Below are 17418 nucleotides of genomic sequence, written 5' to 3'. Positions count from 1 at the left end.
GCTAAACGGCTGAGATGCGGTTGAAATTGTTAAAATTGAAGAGCAAAAAAAGTAATCGATAATCATTTCTGCGATTAGTGATAATAGATAGGATTTTTGCAGATCTTGACTTTTCCCGATTCTAACCTACGCATTTATAAAAGTCGGCCAGAATTAACCTCGAAATCTCCGGATTAGATGGACCGATTCCAATGAAATTTTATTTTCCTCGTGTGTACGTTGTAAAATCAGTGAACAATAAACAACTCCCTCGCGGCCCGATGAGAAGAGAATGATATGTACGACTGTAAATGAGGTTTAGTATTGTACAGACTCGGGCCGACCGTTCCTGAGACTAAGGTTTATTGAACCTCAATCGCCAAAGTACACCGGTATTTGCCGTCTAGAATTTAAATCCGTATAAAAGCGACCGACTTTTATCGGGATTTGAACCTCAGAACCTTCGACTTCGAAAATCAGCTGTTAAACAACCGATTTACGATGACAAATTAACCGCTCGAACGGCCTACGGTCGGTCTGAAACGGCCGGTTGAATAAAATTTTTTACGATACTTTTTTTATATGAGGTATCGATACTATTTAATTTTGATCACGATCGGTCAAGAGGGCTGAAAATACGAATTTTACGGATCCCGTATCTCAAAATTTTTTTTCAAAGGGTAGGTAAATCTGTTCATACAATTTAGGGCTAAGGAGCCCTAAATATATTAGATGCCTAAGGAGGCATCTAATATATTTTCTGATCGTGTTTCGTCTTATTCACCTTTTTTAAAGAGGTGGGGCGAATAACCGTTTTCGGTTCTGGACTCAAAGTCACATTCTTCCTAATTAGATGACCCCATTATATTAGTATATTACTTAGGTTGTATTTTTGGGCGATTTAATTCAGGGGAGGATGATAAGCCTGATGTTTTGTTTTTTCTTAAGCTATTGTTTTGTTTGCTATTTTCTGACCGGATTAATCAAATTTTTGCAAACTTATTCGTGGTAATTTTTCAATATTGTTCATCGATGACGTTTAATTTTGGTCGAGAATACGGTTACAGCTTTGTCTAGGTTCTATATTTTTTGTTTTCATGTTTTGATGGTTTGTTTGATTTTAGATTTTATTGTGGTTGATTTTTTTTTTCCGCATTTTAAAATTTAACTGAAATAGTAGAATTATTTTTTAAACAAAATTCTTTACTTTCATATTCCACCTAATTTTTCTCCTACTTTTCAGTTTGTCGAGACCAAAGCCCGAAGTAACCAGTGGTTTTTTTTTTTTTTTTTTTTTAGCCTATCCAATTTTAAACAAAAATAAAAAATAATTTTTATTTTTTTTTAAATATGAACATTTGAAGTCTTATCCAAATTCAAGTATCAGGTCGTCGTTTTTAATTGTCGCCGACTTTTGCAAAGTTAAAACTTAAACAAAATTTGAAAAACTTGTTTTTTTGTGTCGTCGTTTTTATTTATTTCATTTGTTTTTTTAAACTTAATATAAATTTAGATAAACGTAATCTTTATTTACACATATGTTAAATTGATGAAAACATATGGTGTGATAAAAATATGTAGGACACGTTATTGAAATGTTAGCTCATAAACACGTTGAAATTCCATAAATGTTTAATATTTATACGTAGTAACAGCTAACTGCTGTGGTGACAGGCAAGAAATGAAGTTGTTTTTTTCTTATTGGTAGTAAATAAAATTTTATTCATTTGCGCAATTTTAGTGTTTAATTTATTATACATGTTTTGTATGGGTTTATTATATATATATACATATATATATTTTTCTTTTTTATTCTAATTGTTTACCGTTTCCGTCGAAATTTCTCAGATGTGTATGTGTGTATGTGTAGGCGATTTGAAACAAGTTTAAAATATATAAATAAGGAACCCTAATTTTTTCAGTACTTTGTGTAATGTTCATTAAGTGGTTCTTTGGAAACCTAAAATAACCTTTAATAAATAAATTATTGTTAGACCGTTTCCTTAAAGAGCGGTGATGGGATTAAAGTAAAATTGAAATACTCTTAAAAGAATCACTATTACCGAATCGGTTTGTAGATTTATTTTGAAAACAATTTCTATAGCGTTAAAAACAATCTGGGTTTTGTAGTAAGTACAGCCAATTTGTTCGCATTAAGAACAAATATTGCGATTTCAAACGTTTTGGTATAATAACATCTATAATTATTCGTAATTTTGTTTTAGAAATAAGTTTCTTTATTCCCTTTATTACCCTTATCGTATTGGTCAACCGTGTGCTGAGCCACCGTAAGGTATTATTTCAGGGGATGAATGAGGATGATATGTAAACAAAGTGTAGTGTTGTACAGTCCCAAGTCGACTAAGATCTTATGACCTGATAGATGTGTAAGGTCTGACCTGAGATTTGTGGTTAATAGAAAAACCCAACCACCAAAGAACACCGGTATCCACGGACCTAGTATTTAAATTCGTATAAAAATAACTGCCTTTACTAGGAATTGAACCTTAACATTCTCGACTTCGAAATCAGCTGATTTGCGATGGCGAGTTCACAACTAGGCCAACCCGGTGGGTTCAGATATCCAACCTTTTTCTTTTCTTTTTCCTGTTTAGCCTCCGGTAACTACCGTTTAGATAATTCTTCAGAGGATGAATGAGGATGATATGTATGAGTGTAAATGAAGTGTAGTCTTGTACATTCTCAGTTCGACCGTTCCTGAGATGTGTGGTTAATTGAAACTCAACCGCCAAAGAACACCGGTATCCACGGTCTAGTATTCAAATCCGTGTAAAAATATCTGGCTTTACTAGGACTTGAACGTTGTAACTCTCGACTTACAAATCAGCTTATTTGGGAAGACGCGTTAACCACTAGACCAACCCGGTGGGTTGCTCGACACAAGACTGACGATAGTCAAATGTGCAGGCAATTAAAAGCCCTTCTCGCTCCGGCTCCAGTCGTACCATCATCTTCCAAACTATTTTTTCCATCCCTCACCGGTAGAGGCATTTAAAAAAAATATGCTTTAAGTATAAACTAATGAGTGATGAGAACTCTTTTAATATGAAAAATCTGTGTATCCTCTTTCCTGAATACGATCGATTTAATATTTCAATACTGTAAACAGTTCCATTTATTTATACCGCTGTACCGATTTTCTAGTTTTACGATTCGCCCGCAAAAGTTGAAATGTTAAAATAATGGTAAATATATATTTTTTTATCGTCGATATATTTCTTTTTTTATTAAACAAATTTTTTTATTAATTAAGCTTTACGAAATATAATTAGATTCTTTTTTTTATATGATGCGATTTTAAACATACATTCGTCAAGCAGTTTTATGTTTTTCGTTGTAAATGGACGTGAACAATTACAATTTTTAATTAAATAGTTATAAAAGATAAAAAAAAGGTTGAATTATAAAAAGAAAATGATGATATCATGTTTTTAAAGGTTCAAAGTATGGATGCCGGTCGTTGTTTTATAATCTTTATCGCTTTTTATTTTGATTTTATTTGCGTTCGTTTTATTTGTTTTAATGACTCCTTTATCATCGTTTATCTTTTTTAAACTTAAATAATATAAGAAATTTTTATTCTTTTCATCGATATTAATATTCATTGGGAATGTCGATTAAAATATTCGTTCTGATCTGATACAATTTGGAAGACATTATATGTATTTATTACATGTGGTTTGCGGTTGAAATAGATAATGAAAATATTTTGTGGTTGTGGTTTTATCTAGGCTTATCTAATTTATTTTAATAAAGTAAATAATGAATTACATTTCTGCCTTATAGAATTTCAAGTATTACATTTTTCAGTACCTTTTTTAAAAAATTTATTTAGTTTTATTGAATATTACACCGATTAAAAACATAATTAATTAAGGCACAGAATTAGTGATTTCTTGTGGTATTTGACCCGAAAAATCGAATAAAATAGGTTCCAAAACCGGATTCGCAGTAGTTTTTGAGAAATATGGGGTGGAAACCGCATATTTCCAAAAATATGCGGTCCCAAAAATCGGGGTAAAAAATCCTGTTTTTTGTTTGACGTACAATAACTTTGTTAAACGGGTAATAAATATATTGAATTTTTTAACAAAACTTGTAAAGATTATTATTCTTTACGAAATGGTGTAAGATAAGTTGAATAAACTAAAGAAACATTAGAAAAATTCTAATTTTATTTAGAAACTGTACGCTGGACCGAAGGATCTATTATACGTACCGGTTTATAATAAACTTCAAAAATGAGCCTAATTTAGTTCTTTAGGTCTGTCCTTAAGTCTCAAAGGTGCTACCGCGTCCATAATGCGGAAGGTAAATTCCTCACAAGAGAAGCGGGGAGGCGCACCATCGTGCTGAAAGTATACTTTGCGTCTCAGCGCTAGAGGAAGATACTCGAGCGGCTGCGGCAATTCTTCTTTAAAGAAAATGCAAGTAGACCTCAGAATTTAAGCGTCTTTGTTATATGAACGGTCGAAACAGCCGATTGTAAAGAAGGCCGCACCGTACGTTGTCGCTAAATCGGTGTTGAAACTTACCTTCCACCGTTTCACGAGGATTTATTTCTGCTCGTGTATGCTCATCGCGTAAGTTGTCGACATCATTTCGTGTGAAATTTGCCTCGTCGGTTAACAAAACATACATGTAGAGTTTTCCATTTGTATTTCACCGGTTGCAGAACTCCGAGCGAAGCGGATCGTCTCCTGCGTGTAGATAAACTGACTTTTTATAATAAGGAACGAAAGTAATGAAATATAGTAGAAATAATGAAGATGGACCACTGAATGTGAAAATAGGAAGAAAAAACATTATGGAGGTAGAAAAATTTTGTTATTTGCTCTCTCCTACGCCGATTCCTGCTTCCTTTTGTAGATCGGTTTTTATTATTATTCACCGAATTGTATATTGACTTTTTTAAATAAGTTTTTTGTTTCTACTCTAACTTGTACATTTTTCACGCTTTAATTCATATTTCAAACTGTATTAAATTAATAGAACTTAAAATATACAAAAAAAATTAACTGCTACCTGTAAGCGTTGATTTTCCTAATATTTCGGTCAAGGACGTAAGGGGTAGTCGATTTAGATTACATTCAAAAACCCACCGGGTTGGTCTAGTGGTTAACGCGTCTTCCCAAATCAACTGATTTGGAAGTCGACAGTTACAGCGTTCAAGTCCTAGTAAAGCCAGTTATTTTTACACGGATTTGAACACTAGAACGTGGATACCGGTGTTCTTTGGCGGTCGGGTTTCAATTAACCACACATCTCAGGAACGGCCAAACTGAGAACGTACAAGACTACACTTCATTTACACTCATACATATCATCCTCATTCTTCCTCTGAAGAATTATCTAAACGGTAGTTACCGGAGGCTAAACAGGAAAAAGAAAGAAAAGATTACATTCAGGTTGTTATATTATCAAATTATACCCTAAAAAGTTTTACTTTATGCATCCTGAATTATATCTTCCATATATGTCATCTTTCTCGTTTTTACGCGTATTTTTTACTTCTACACATCCTTTTTTTAAAATATTAATCGAACATGAATAACATAAAAACAATATACGTTAACTAATTGTATCGCCAGATTCTATCGCAAATGTTTATCCTTTCTTATTTATTCCAATTTGAAAGAAAATTTGGGACGAAAATACCGGACTGATGCGTTCTGTACCGTAAAATTTCACTGGAAGGGTAGATAAATTTTTTCCCGTAATTTAATCTCCGTTTCCTACCTAGATACTTTGTGATGATGTTCGGTGTTATTCTGAATACGGGTCACAGATGTCTCCTAATTTTGGTTACACTCGGTCCACGAGTCCCGCATCTAAAACTTTCATTCCAAGAGTAGAAGAATTATTTTACGTAATTTTTTACTTTCGTATTTGTATAATTTAATGTTCCACGTAATTTTTCTTAAATAGTATCCTATTTATCGTGGGCGTCCCCTCGGTAGCTATCCTTATATAAAGATACTCTGTCGGTTTTTATTTTTATTTTTTTTATTAATTTTCGTAGGCGCTTTTTTGTTTTCGGTGACTTTTTGAATAATTTATTAACGTTTTTTTATATTTTTGATAACTGTTTAGCGATCGAGGTCTGCATCTATTTATAGATTATAATTTTTTTATTTATTTTAATTTTATTATACATCCGATAATAACGGGATTGTATTTTCAATTTATTTTACGTGAATTTTATCAATTAAAAAAAAACACAAAGCAAACGAATAAAATGTTCAGTAAATAATTAATTAATCACAAATTTCTCTACCCGAAAATATTTCAATTTTATGACGCCTTTAAAAAAATAAATTTAAAATCACCGGGTCGGTCTATGGGTAAACTCGTCGTAAATCAGCTGATTTCGAAGTCGGTAGTTCTCGGGTTCAAATCCTATTAATAAAGCTTACATGCGGATTTGAATAATAGATCTTGGATGCCGGTGTTCTTTGGAGGTCGGGTTTTAATTAACCGCAAGTCTCAGGAACGGTCGGCGTGAGTTAGTTAAAGACCACTCGTTTGCCGGTCGGTTACATTATACTGATAAGTCGCTAATGACTTTAATTGTTGATGCGACTGTAAATAAAAATATTAAAAAAAAAATTAAAACGATTAACTTAGTTTTATTAAAATAAAGTAAAAAATATTTTAAAGATTTTTTGTTATATTTATGTAAATAAATTATCGTACCGAGCAAATAAATCTACAAAAAAACATTTTTTATATTTTGTTTTATTTTATTACGAAAATTGAAATTAAAAATATACGTCGTTTGTAGAATAAGTTATATAAGAAAATAAAAAAACAAAATATTCCGTTTATATTTAAAAAAATAGTTATAAGGATATTTTTTAATCGATTCTGTATTACGTTCAATAATCGGTTATTAGTTTCGGTGAACGATTTAAGTAATGAATGATAGATACACATCTAAAAAATGTGTTACCGGATTGCAGTGCGAGTTTTTGTTTTGTTATCGATAGGTAACCGCATTATGCCGCTTACGTTAATTAAACGAGTCGTGTGAAGTTGGCAATCGTGGGAAAATACCGACAGGTGTTCTGTTTTCTGTAGTCGTAACAGTAGTAGAAGTAGTTGTAAACTACTGATCGGCAGTCGACTAGTGCGCTCACCGACTCGCTCTGCCGGTGGTGTTTACGTTACATCAACCGTAACACGTTATACTCAGTGTACTATAAAGTCCCGCAACCGACAGTTACTTCAGCTTATGTTGTGCCGCCTTGTTTTTCGAGTTTTTAGAAATACGTAATGATAACAATACCGCATTATTGTTTATCGCAACGGATATTTACGTAAATTATTTTTAAATTTAATTATATATCCGTCAAATTATTTATTAATTTTACTTAATTTTTAAAACGCGATTATACGAATGTAAAAATGACTCCCGGTATATAACTTTTGTGTCGCTGAAAAAATGCAGATTTTTACAATCTTTAAAACGCGATTCAGTACCCTCAATTTTTTTTTTTTTAAATTTTAGTTCCGGGAATTTTCTTTTGAATTTCTCTATTTAATAACCGTCTATGAATTTACTTATCAAAATTAAAAGCCGTACCTTCATAAACAATTTTAATAATGTTTTTTTACTTCATATCGTAGGAAGAAAGTACTGTTGTCTTGTCGAAACTGACATATATATATTTTTTATAATTTTTTTTTACTTATAGAAACCTTGAAATGTCGAGATGAAAGAAAAAAACGCTAACAAAACTTTATCTGTTTTGTTTAATACTTCAGGAATAGTTTAACAAAAAAATTTATTTTATCAAATTTAATAGGATGACTTCTTTATATGAGGCGTTCAGTTTTTTTTAAAAATCTGTAGGAGTTGTCATATCTCGATAAAAATGGAGGGAAGAATACTTTATCTTATCAGTTTATTACCTTTTTCCTGTACAAAATATTTATTTTAAGCGTGAAATAATTCGTTTAAAAAAAATTAGCTTTCTCCAAAAATTCCAATATTTGAATTACAGTGAATTATGCTTCGTTTTTTTTTTTGTTTTCAAATTATATCCGTCGGTTCAGAACCGGAGGAACATATTTCCGAAATTTCAGTTATCCGGTTTCAACTCAAATCGATGTAATTTTTCTCGATCTATCCGATGTAGTAACGTAATTATTTGCTTAAGCTTTTTTTTTTTTTTTACTTAAGTAAGTTGGTGTTAATTGAAATCGATGACAGATAGAAAGTCTAATACGTTTGTTAAGTCCGTATATATAAAATTTAGTTCGGAGGAACGTCAAGTACTAAACTTCTCTTCGATCTGTGAAGAGCTATTTCCTTTGTAACAAGTACTTTTTTGTTCGTTTGCGATAGAGCGGTTACGTATTAGTATTTGTTATTTAAATTTAATACTAATAAATTAAACAGGAATTCATAATTTTTTTTATAATTTAATTGTAGGAATTATTTTAATTTAATAGTCACCAGCGTAAAATACGTTAAAAGTCCTATCGAGGTAAATATTTTAATTTTAAAACTAGCGGTTTAGATTTAAAAAAATGTATTTATCGCTCATATCTGCGGACTGCGTTTGTATAAATACTTTCTCTACGAACCCGGGAAAGTTATGCGATTCGATATCGCTTTTTTTATCGATTAATTTAGTAAAAATTTATATATTTCCTATTATTGAATTCCTTAAGAGGGTGAATATTTTCAATGCGGGAACTAATATAACGGAGGATTTTATCCCTAATTTGAGTAATTTTATTTAATTGTTTATTATTTAATTATTATTATTATTTAATTGTGCGCAACACATTCTTTCTGTTAAATTTCTTATCTGTGAAGCAGGAGTAGCTGAAAATTATGTAGCAATCTTTCTTTGTTAACTTTAAAAAAGTTTACGGTTCTATAGACCGACAATCCTTTTTCCACGATTTCCCAAAAAGAAGTGTAATGCATGTAGGATGTAGTATATGTGTTTGTTCCACCGCAGCAGCCCAACGGCTGAACCGATTTAGTTGTACGACCCCGCGTCGGAATCCTTACGTTACCGGAAGCGGCATATGTTTAAATAAATTTAAAAAACTATATACAAAATTGTTACCCGCACGCTCTTTAATTATCCTCTCTTAAAGAGGAATTTTTTTTTTGGCAGTAGTATTTTTTAATTTGTAATATTTATTTCTGTTTCAAACGCGAAGAAGAATTCGGCGAGGATATTAAAGCAAATGTAAAGTCAAATTTTTGGGTAAATTTTCTAAATCTTCCTCGTAAAACGGAAGTAAGACAAGGTAATGGAGTCTAAGCGATCCTTTTAATTTGTGTTTTTGGGAAATGTTATCCACGAGTGGAGAAACAAACCGGAAGAGCAAAACAGTACTCCCTTAAAAATTACCGTATGAAGACGTATAGTTATCGACTGTCTTTGCCTTCACAAACGATTCGGTTATATTACCGGACGGTACCAAAATAGCAACAGAACTTATAAATATTTTAAAAAATATTAAGAATGCTCTACTTTCTTAAAAGAAAAAATTAAACGATTAAATACCACGGAGAAATTAAAGAATGAAATTTTAGGAAATAATATCCGTAAGAAATCGGGTGAACAAAGCGGTATCGGCGGCCTGACTCAAAACGTGTACAACAAAAAATCTATCTCTATAAATGCAAAATTAATGCGTTTGAATAAGGTGATTTGCTCAGACGCGTCGTACGCTGCAGATTGTTTGACGATGATCGACAAATATTTTTTGTTAGAAAATAAATTTTTAAGAAAAATATTCCGTCGTATTAAGATCCGACACGCATAATACGTATAAACTTTGTCCCCGTATAATGTTATACTAGAAATTTAAAGAAATAATAGAAACACAACGTAAGAGGAGATCGGCATTCGTGGCCCCATTTTAAAAACGAGTGATAATAAAATAGTAAATTAAACTCTTTTTATCTTGAAAAAAATTAAAGCGTATATTGCGATAAAGTTAACAAAGTTTTACACAAAACAGAAAGAAAATATCCGGGGTTATAAAACTGTGATCGTGAAAAATTAAAAGAAATCTTGTTACGGAAAGTTTTATAAGAAGAAGAAGCTCTACAACAGACAAAAGAGTAATTACAGAAGAATTGAGGGAAAACACAATCGAGTGACTTAAAACGTCTGATAAGGAGAGGAAGAATATGATAAACGCCAAGAAAAGTGTTTAAGTGTCCGTAATTGGCCGAGTGAAAAAATAAAGAAATAATAAATATGGATCGGATTAAGAATATCTTAATTTTAGTAATCGTTTAAAAGCAGGAATTCTTGTTCGCTCGTTAATACAAAATCGTCGATCGATAATGTGCTTCTGCCTGATTTAAGAATATCCCGATCTCCCAAGAGATTTTGTAGTGGAAAGGTCCTTGTTGTCTCGAGGGAACAGCTTCGATCGATCATCTGGATCAGGCTAATCGTTGCGCGGGTACACCGTCCGTTCTCATTGTATTTGTCTTTTTCCGGTTCAAGGTTCTGCGATCGTAAATCGAAATGCTTATAGACGACGCTAAGCATATATGAGAGAAGAATCTATTCCCTCGGAGCGATCTGATGGAAGAGGGAATCGATTATAAGAACATTTAACCGCGGTGCATTTTACTCGATATTTGATTTGACGTTTCTGCGATCGTTTTACCATATTAGATGTTTTGCGTGATTAACTGATGCCGGTAATAGATCGACGTCCTCTGCACCGATGTGGGAACTATTTTTCTAATTAGTCGCTACGCGTAAGCGTAACGACTGAAGTTCCCATCGAGTACAACCTTACAAATCTTTTTTAAACTAAAATAATGCAATCTTTAGTAGGCTTATTTATTCCCCCCTCTTATTTTAGGTTTTAAATTCTGCCGATAACAATTCTATTAATTGTGTAATTATTTAACGTTAATTAATTAACGTTAATGTAAAAATTCAACTCTTTTGTAAGTCGAATAATTAATTGTTGATTGTAGTACGCTTAAAGAGAAATTTATGTTACGAAATCTACGTATTATAAACATCAGTCGAATATTATACATATGTAATTTTACTGAATAGAAACTATTTTTTATTGTTAGATTGTTATATCGTATTACACGAGATTTATCATTTTCAATACGAAATGTTAATCAAACAACAAACAATGAGACATTGTTGCTAATAGAGTATGTATTATGTCCGGTTAAGTCGAGAAGGGAGAGTTATTCAATACGTATGTACGCCTGAGGTTAGGGTTGAAGGGTGGTTTTAATATATATAAAAAAAATTAAAAAAACGATAGATTATACCGCTATATCAATCGTAACGTATAACGTACGTTTGTTTCTTGTGATTGAAATTAACGTCGAGTATGATTTTACTTAATTTTCTTTCAAAATATCTTTATCTTCGTCTTTTATACGCCCGAGTATCGCACTTTGCCGGTACGGTTCGATATGCGATACACCTGGAATAACTGAAGGGCTTTGTTATTCAAATAGTATCGTGTACTCCTGCTTTATTACACCCGATTTCAGAGTCTATTCATCTCATTGTAACGACAGATAAGCCTTTCTTTTATATCGTCGCTGCTGCTGCTGCGTACCGCCTGGTCTATAGAGTAACGTCATGCGGGAGGCGGAAACCAGATTACTACACTTAAAATTACCGCGCTGCTATTCTTGTTTAGTAAGTGAATATATTTAAACGTTTTTTCTTCGGTTCACCGGTTCGGCTTTTAATTTATTTTATTATAACAACCTCTCTTTACATTTTATTATATTGTTATCGTTATTTCAAGTTAGTCGAAATGGAAGTTTTATTCGGTCAGTTTCTCGGGTAATGAAGTCATTAAAAATTTAACCTAAATTTTTAGATTTCTCCTTACATCATTTTCTCTTTCGCTTTATTGAACTGCAGAATTTTTTTTAAAGCTGATCGATTTTACTTCGTATTTGGTGAAAATATTATAATATTAAATTTTTTATAACATATAACACGTGGTAAAATGTTGTTGCAGATTATTCACCTAATCTATTTCCTCAACTCATTATTCTATATTGAGGTTTGAGGTTTAAAAGGGTAATCGTCTATTAACCGTTAAAATAAAATCCAATTCAAAAATATATACGATTGACCGGCCTGTTTGGGTTGGATTTAAAAAAAAAAATAATCGGTTCTCGATCGTTAAAAAAATACACTGTCACCTAAAATTTTTATTTCGATCGTATCGTGTCCGGTAACCTACACAGGGATTAACGTTTATAGTTGGACTAGCGGTAAAAACATTTTCATCGCACAAAAAAAACTAGGGAATGTAGAAAAAACTGTTGTCATTTTGTTTTGTTAAAATCTAAACTGTTCAAAGATTTGCAGGATTGTAATCTGCCCAGGATTAGCGAATTAGATCCCCGTTATTTTATTTCTGCGATAGAAAAAAACGGCTTATCTCATTACTACTGGGTGAATAAATTCTGATTTTCGGGATTTTTAAATGGCTTATCGGTTTTTTGTTATGAGTTTTTTTTTAGCCCGCATCATTTACGAGGTGTGTGAGAAAAGTAATGAGACTGACTTTTTTTACCAAAGTTTTTTTTTTTTCAAATAATACTATCCCCTTCAAAGTAGTTCCCTTGGACAGCTATACACCGGCGGAGTCGTTGTTCCCACTCCTGGAAGCAGCGCTGGAAGGCTTCAACTGGTGTAGGGCTTTTAACCGGTCGGTCACAATATTTTGAATGTTCTCCAGAGTTCAAAAATGACGTCCTTTTAAGACGCGTTTCAATTTCGGGTAAAGGAAAAAGTCACAAGGACTCAAATCGGGTGAATAGGTGGGTTGAGGAACCGTAGGAATGCGTTTTGTGGTAAAAAATTCCCTGATGGAAATAACCGTCTGGCACGGGGCATTGTCACGATGAAGCATCCGCTTGTCTGCAATGTCTGGTCTCACGTGAATCACCCTTTTCCTGAGTCTTTCAAGGACAGGTTTCTAAAACACTTGGTTGACAGTTTATCCTGGAGGAACAAATTCTTTACGCACGATACCCCTTCTGTCAAAAATGCAAATCAGCACGGTTTTGATCTTTGATTTGCTCATTCGACATTTTTTCGGTCGAGGAGATGACGGAGTGTGGCGCTCTCCGCTATGTTTCAGGATCGTACTCAGATATCTAGGATTCATCACCTGTGATCACACGATTGAAGAATTTTTGGTCGTCGTCAATCCTCTCAAGAAGATCAATGCATACGTTTCTTCGATCGTCCTTCTGTTCCGTCGTGAGGTTTTTCGGCACCGATTTCTCACAAACCTTTCGCATGTCCAAATCGTCTGTCAGAATTTGATGTACAGTGAAAGCGTTTAAATTTAACCGTTCACTCATCACCCTTATTGTCAAACGACGGTCTGATCTCACAAGAACCCTCATGCTCTCAACGTTTTCGTCAAATTTTAAAGTTGAAGGTCGTCTCCCTGAGCGAGGTTGATCTTCAACGCGTTCTCGGCCTTCCAAAAACGATTTGTGCCAACGGAAAACTTGCGCTATTGATAAGCAATGTTCACCATATGCCTGTTTCAACTTTTCAAAGGTCACACTCGCGGATTCCCCAAGTTTAATGCAAAACTTGATCGCATAACGTCTACGTCTTGATCTACATTCCGATGCTCCATTTTCGTAACATACACGAAAAACACAATTTCACTGATGGCGCTGTAAAAATAATGTGTTACCTGAACGGACTTGAAACTCGTACGAGCATGTGGAAGGGATGAAAAAACCGGTCTAGCACAGACCGGTAGACACAGCGTTGCCAGACCGCTTGCAGTGTTACCAATCTCATTACTTTTCTCATACACCTTGTATGTTACATAATTTTTTGCCGATCGATCGAAGGCGCTAAGTCATTTCACGTAAAATGTTTTTCTTTTCTTGAGATTCCTGTTAATGAACTAACGAAGACTTAGTTCAGGACTTGAGTCCTGAACTAGTCCACACTCTTTTGGTCGAAACGGTAAAGTATATTAATGCCGGAAGGAATATATATAAATGAAATTTCTTAACGATATTAAATTTTATTAATAGGAACGGGAAAGGGTTGGTCGTGTCAGACTCAAGACACTTTTAAAAGAAATTTTTTCGTTTTGATGCAACAATCTCAAGTTGTGTAACGAGGAACTGATCGAAGAAGGTCCCGGTTGTAAATCTTAAACTATTAAGCAATTAATAGATACGTTTTCTATTAATCGCTTAAGTTTTCTACCAAGAGGTAGGCTTTCTGAAATTTGCTTCTTTGTCCAATCTATTTCGTCGATCGATTCACGTAATATTGTGAAAGTTTTTATTCTGTTTATTATAAATAAATCTCTTTTCTTTTTTAAAATTAAATAAAGAGATATATTTAATAATTTCACTTATTAAAAAAACATACACATACACACAAAAAAAAAATCGTGATGTTTGGTGAAAATAATTTTTTTTAAAAGGATTTAAAAACCGCTAAGAAAAGAAAATTCTGTAAAATAAGTAAACTTTCATAAATTACATATTTGTGAAAGTTATATAAATATTTTCTACTATTGCTTTATAATAAGATTTAAAAATTTTTTTCTGTACGATAAATAAATAAATTAAAAAGTATAAACAATAGTAATTGTTAAAAAGAAATTTATTAAAAGTGTAGTGGTGACACTTTATTTGTTCGTCACTTGATGTCGACTTGTATTTTATGATTTTGATGACAAACGGTTTTGGTGCGGTTTAGTTAAACTTTAATTTCTATTGTGATATCTAAATTATAATATAAATAAACGTATTTAAATTTATAATATACCGTATCGCGATAAAAGTAATTTAAAACGAATTACCGTAAAGTGACACGTGTTCTTACTTACCTTCTTAATTACTGGTGTTCTTTGGTGGTCGGGCTTCAATTAACCACACGTCTCAAAAGTGGTCGACCTGATTCTGTTTTAGATTGCATGTTTACCGATACATTTACTCTTACGTTGTACTATATCAGCAGTACAATGTTATTTGGGAAGTAGAATTACTAAAGATGGACGAAGCAGGAGCGATATAAAATGCCGAATAGCACAGGCGAAACGAGCCTTCAGTAAGAAATATAATTTGTTTACATCAAAATTTAATTTAAATGTCAGGAAAAGATTTTTGAAAGTATATGTTTGGAGCGTCGCTTTATATGGAAGTGAAACTTGGACGATCGTAGTACCCTTATAAGAAAAGATTAGAAGCTTTTGAAATGCGGTGCTATAGGGGAATGTTAAAAATCAGACGGATGGATAAAGCGACAAACGAAGAGGTGTTGCGGCAAATCGATGAAGTAAGAAGCGTTTGGAAAAATATAGTTAAAAGAAGAGACAGACTTATAGGCCACATATTAAGGCATCCTGGAATAGTCGCTTTAATATTGGAGGGATAGGTAGAAGTAAAATTGTGGTGGCAGGTAACGTTTGGAATACGGAAAACAAATTGTTAGGGATGTAGGATGTAGGGGGTATTCCGAAATGAAACGACGGTAGTAAATAGGGAAGAGCTGCATCAAGCCAGTCAAATTTGACAGAAGACAAAAAAATAATAATAAAAGCATGTGAATAAAAATGTAATAAAAAATATGAACGTATAAAAAAGGTATGTAATTCAACAGGCGTACAAGAAAGTCATGTAGTGTCTACATTAGATTTTTTTTTTCATAATACAGTATAATTTTAGGCGCATTTACATTTGGGTAGAGCAGCGATTCCCAAACTGTGCGCCGCGAAATATTGTAAAAGCTTCATAATTAATTGAATCGAGACATTTATAATTTTTAATTTAATGTTAATTAAAGTAAAAAAAATAATGAAGATACACGAGTTTTATTTATTTTTATCTCTTACTTACGAGTAGTAATCCTTTTACGTAGGGAAGGGCGCCATGGGAAATTTTAATCGGAAAAGGCCGCCGCGACTCGGGAAAATTGGGGAACCAGTGCGCTAGAGTGATTGCGCGTACTGTACTGTATTAATATTCTGCGAATATTGTACACGTTACTCTACAACTGTTGACATTTTAAAATTTTCTACCGGTTTATAATCATAACGTTAGTTTTTAATCTTTACATGGAACTAGCAGTTAATGATATTAAAGAACAATTTAGATTCGGAGTAACAGTACAAGGTGAAAAGATAAAGACGCCACGATTTGCTGATGATATAGTAATTCTAGCCGAGAATAAAAAGGATTTAGAAGAAACAATGAACGGCATAAATGAAGTCCTACGCAAGAACTATCGCATGAAAATAAACAAGAACAAAACAAAAGTAATGAAATGTAGTAAAAATAACAAAGATGGACCGCTGAATGTGAAAATAGGAGGAGAAAAGATTACGGAGGTAGAAGAATTTTGTTATTTGGGAAGTAAAATTACTAAAGATGGACGAAGCAGGAGCGATATAAAATGCCGAATAGCACAAGCTAAACGAGCCTTCAGTAAGAAATATAATTTGTTTACATCAAAAATTAATTTAAATGTCAGGAAAAGATTTTTGAAAGTGTATGTTTGGAGTGTCGCTTTATATGGAAGTGAAACTTGGACGATCGGAGTATCTGAGAAGAAAAGATTAGAAGCTTTTGAAATGCGGTGCTATAGGAGAATGTTAAAAATCAGACGGATGGATAAAGTGACAAATGAAGAGGTATTGCGGCAAATAGATGAAGAAAGAAGCGTTTGGAAAAATATAGTTAAAAGAAGAAACAGACTTATAGGCCACATACTAAGGCATCCTGGAATAGTCGCTTTAATATTGGAAGGACAGGTAGAAGGGAAAAATTGTGTAGGCAGGCCACGTTTGGAGTATGTAAAACAAATTGTTGGGGATGTAGGATGTAGAGGGTATACTGAAATGAAACGACTAGCACTAGATAGGGAATCTTGGAGAGCTGCATCAAACCAGTCAAATGACTGAACACAAAAAAAAAAAAAATATGTATTTTATTATATTTAGAAGTATTAGCCTGTTTTTACAAGATAAGCGTCTGAAATTTCGGTTGACAACCTCAATCAAAGGAAGAGTCGTTACCCTCATCAAATCAAACTCACTAAAAAGGCGTTATCATAAAAAAAAATTAAAATATAATTAACATCGACCGTTTGGTACCTGTCAAAATTGCTTACAAAACCCAACGTATATTGGGCGTCTTTATATTTCGAGGAAAATGGATTTCCGAAATTTTTCTTTTTGTTTATAAATAATCTAATAGAAAGTAACTTTGAATAATTAAAAAAAAATCTCAATGCTAAAATTACCCAATATTTTTGTAAATTTCTTTTAAAAAGTGTCGATAGTATCAAACGGTCGACCTCAGAATTTTAAAATGATTTTTTTTTGTTGTAATTCTAATGTTTCTCGGGTAGACATTGTACTTTTTTTATAATATTTATT

General features: G+C 32.7%; 1 protein-coding gene across 2 annotated transcripts in view; it reads left to right on the top strand.

Annotated features, from left to right (window-relative positions):
* cno (adherens junction formation factor afadin) overlaps window positions 1-17418 on the top strand; it is a 650000-nt gene that overhangs the window by 141627 nt on the left and 490955 nt on the right. The gene's annotated exons all lie outside the window — the stretch shown is intronic.

This window comes from Lycorma delicatula, chromosome 10 (assembly GCF_047948215.1).
Source record: "Lycorma delicatula isolate Av1 chromosome 10, ASM4794821v1, whole genome shotgun sequence".
NCBI lineage: Eukaryota > Metazoa > Arthropoda > Insecta > Hemiptera > Fulgoridae > Lycorma > Lycorma delicatula.
This window is presented reverse-complemented; position numbering and strand designations above follow the sequence as displayed.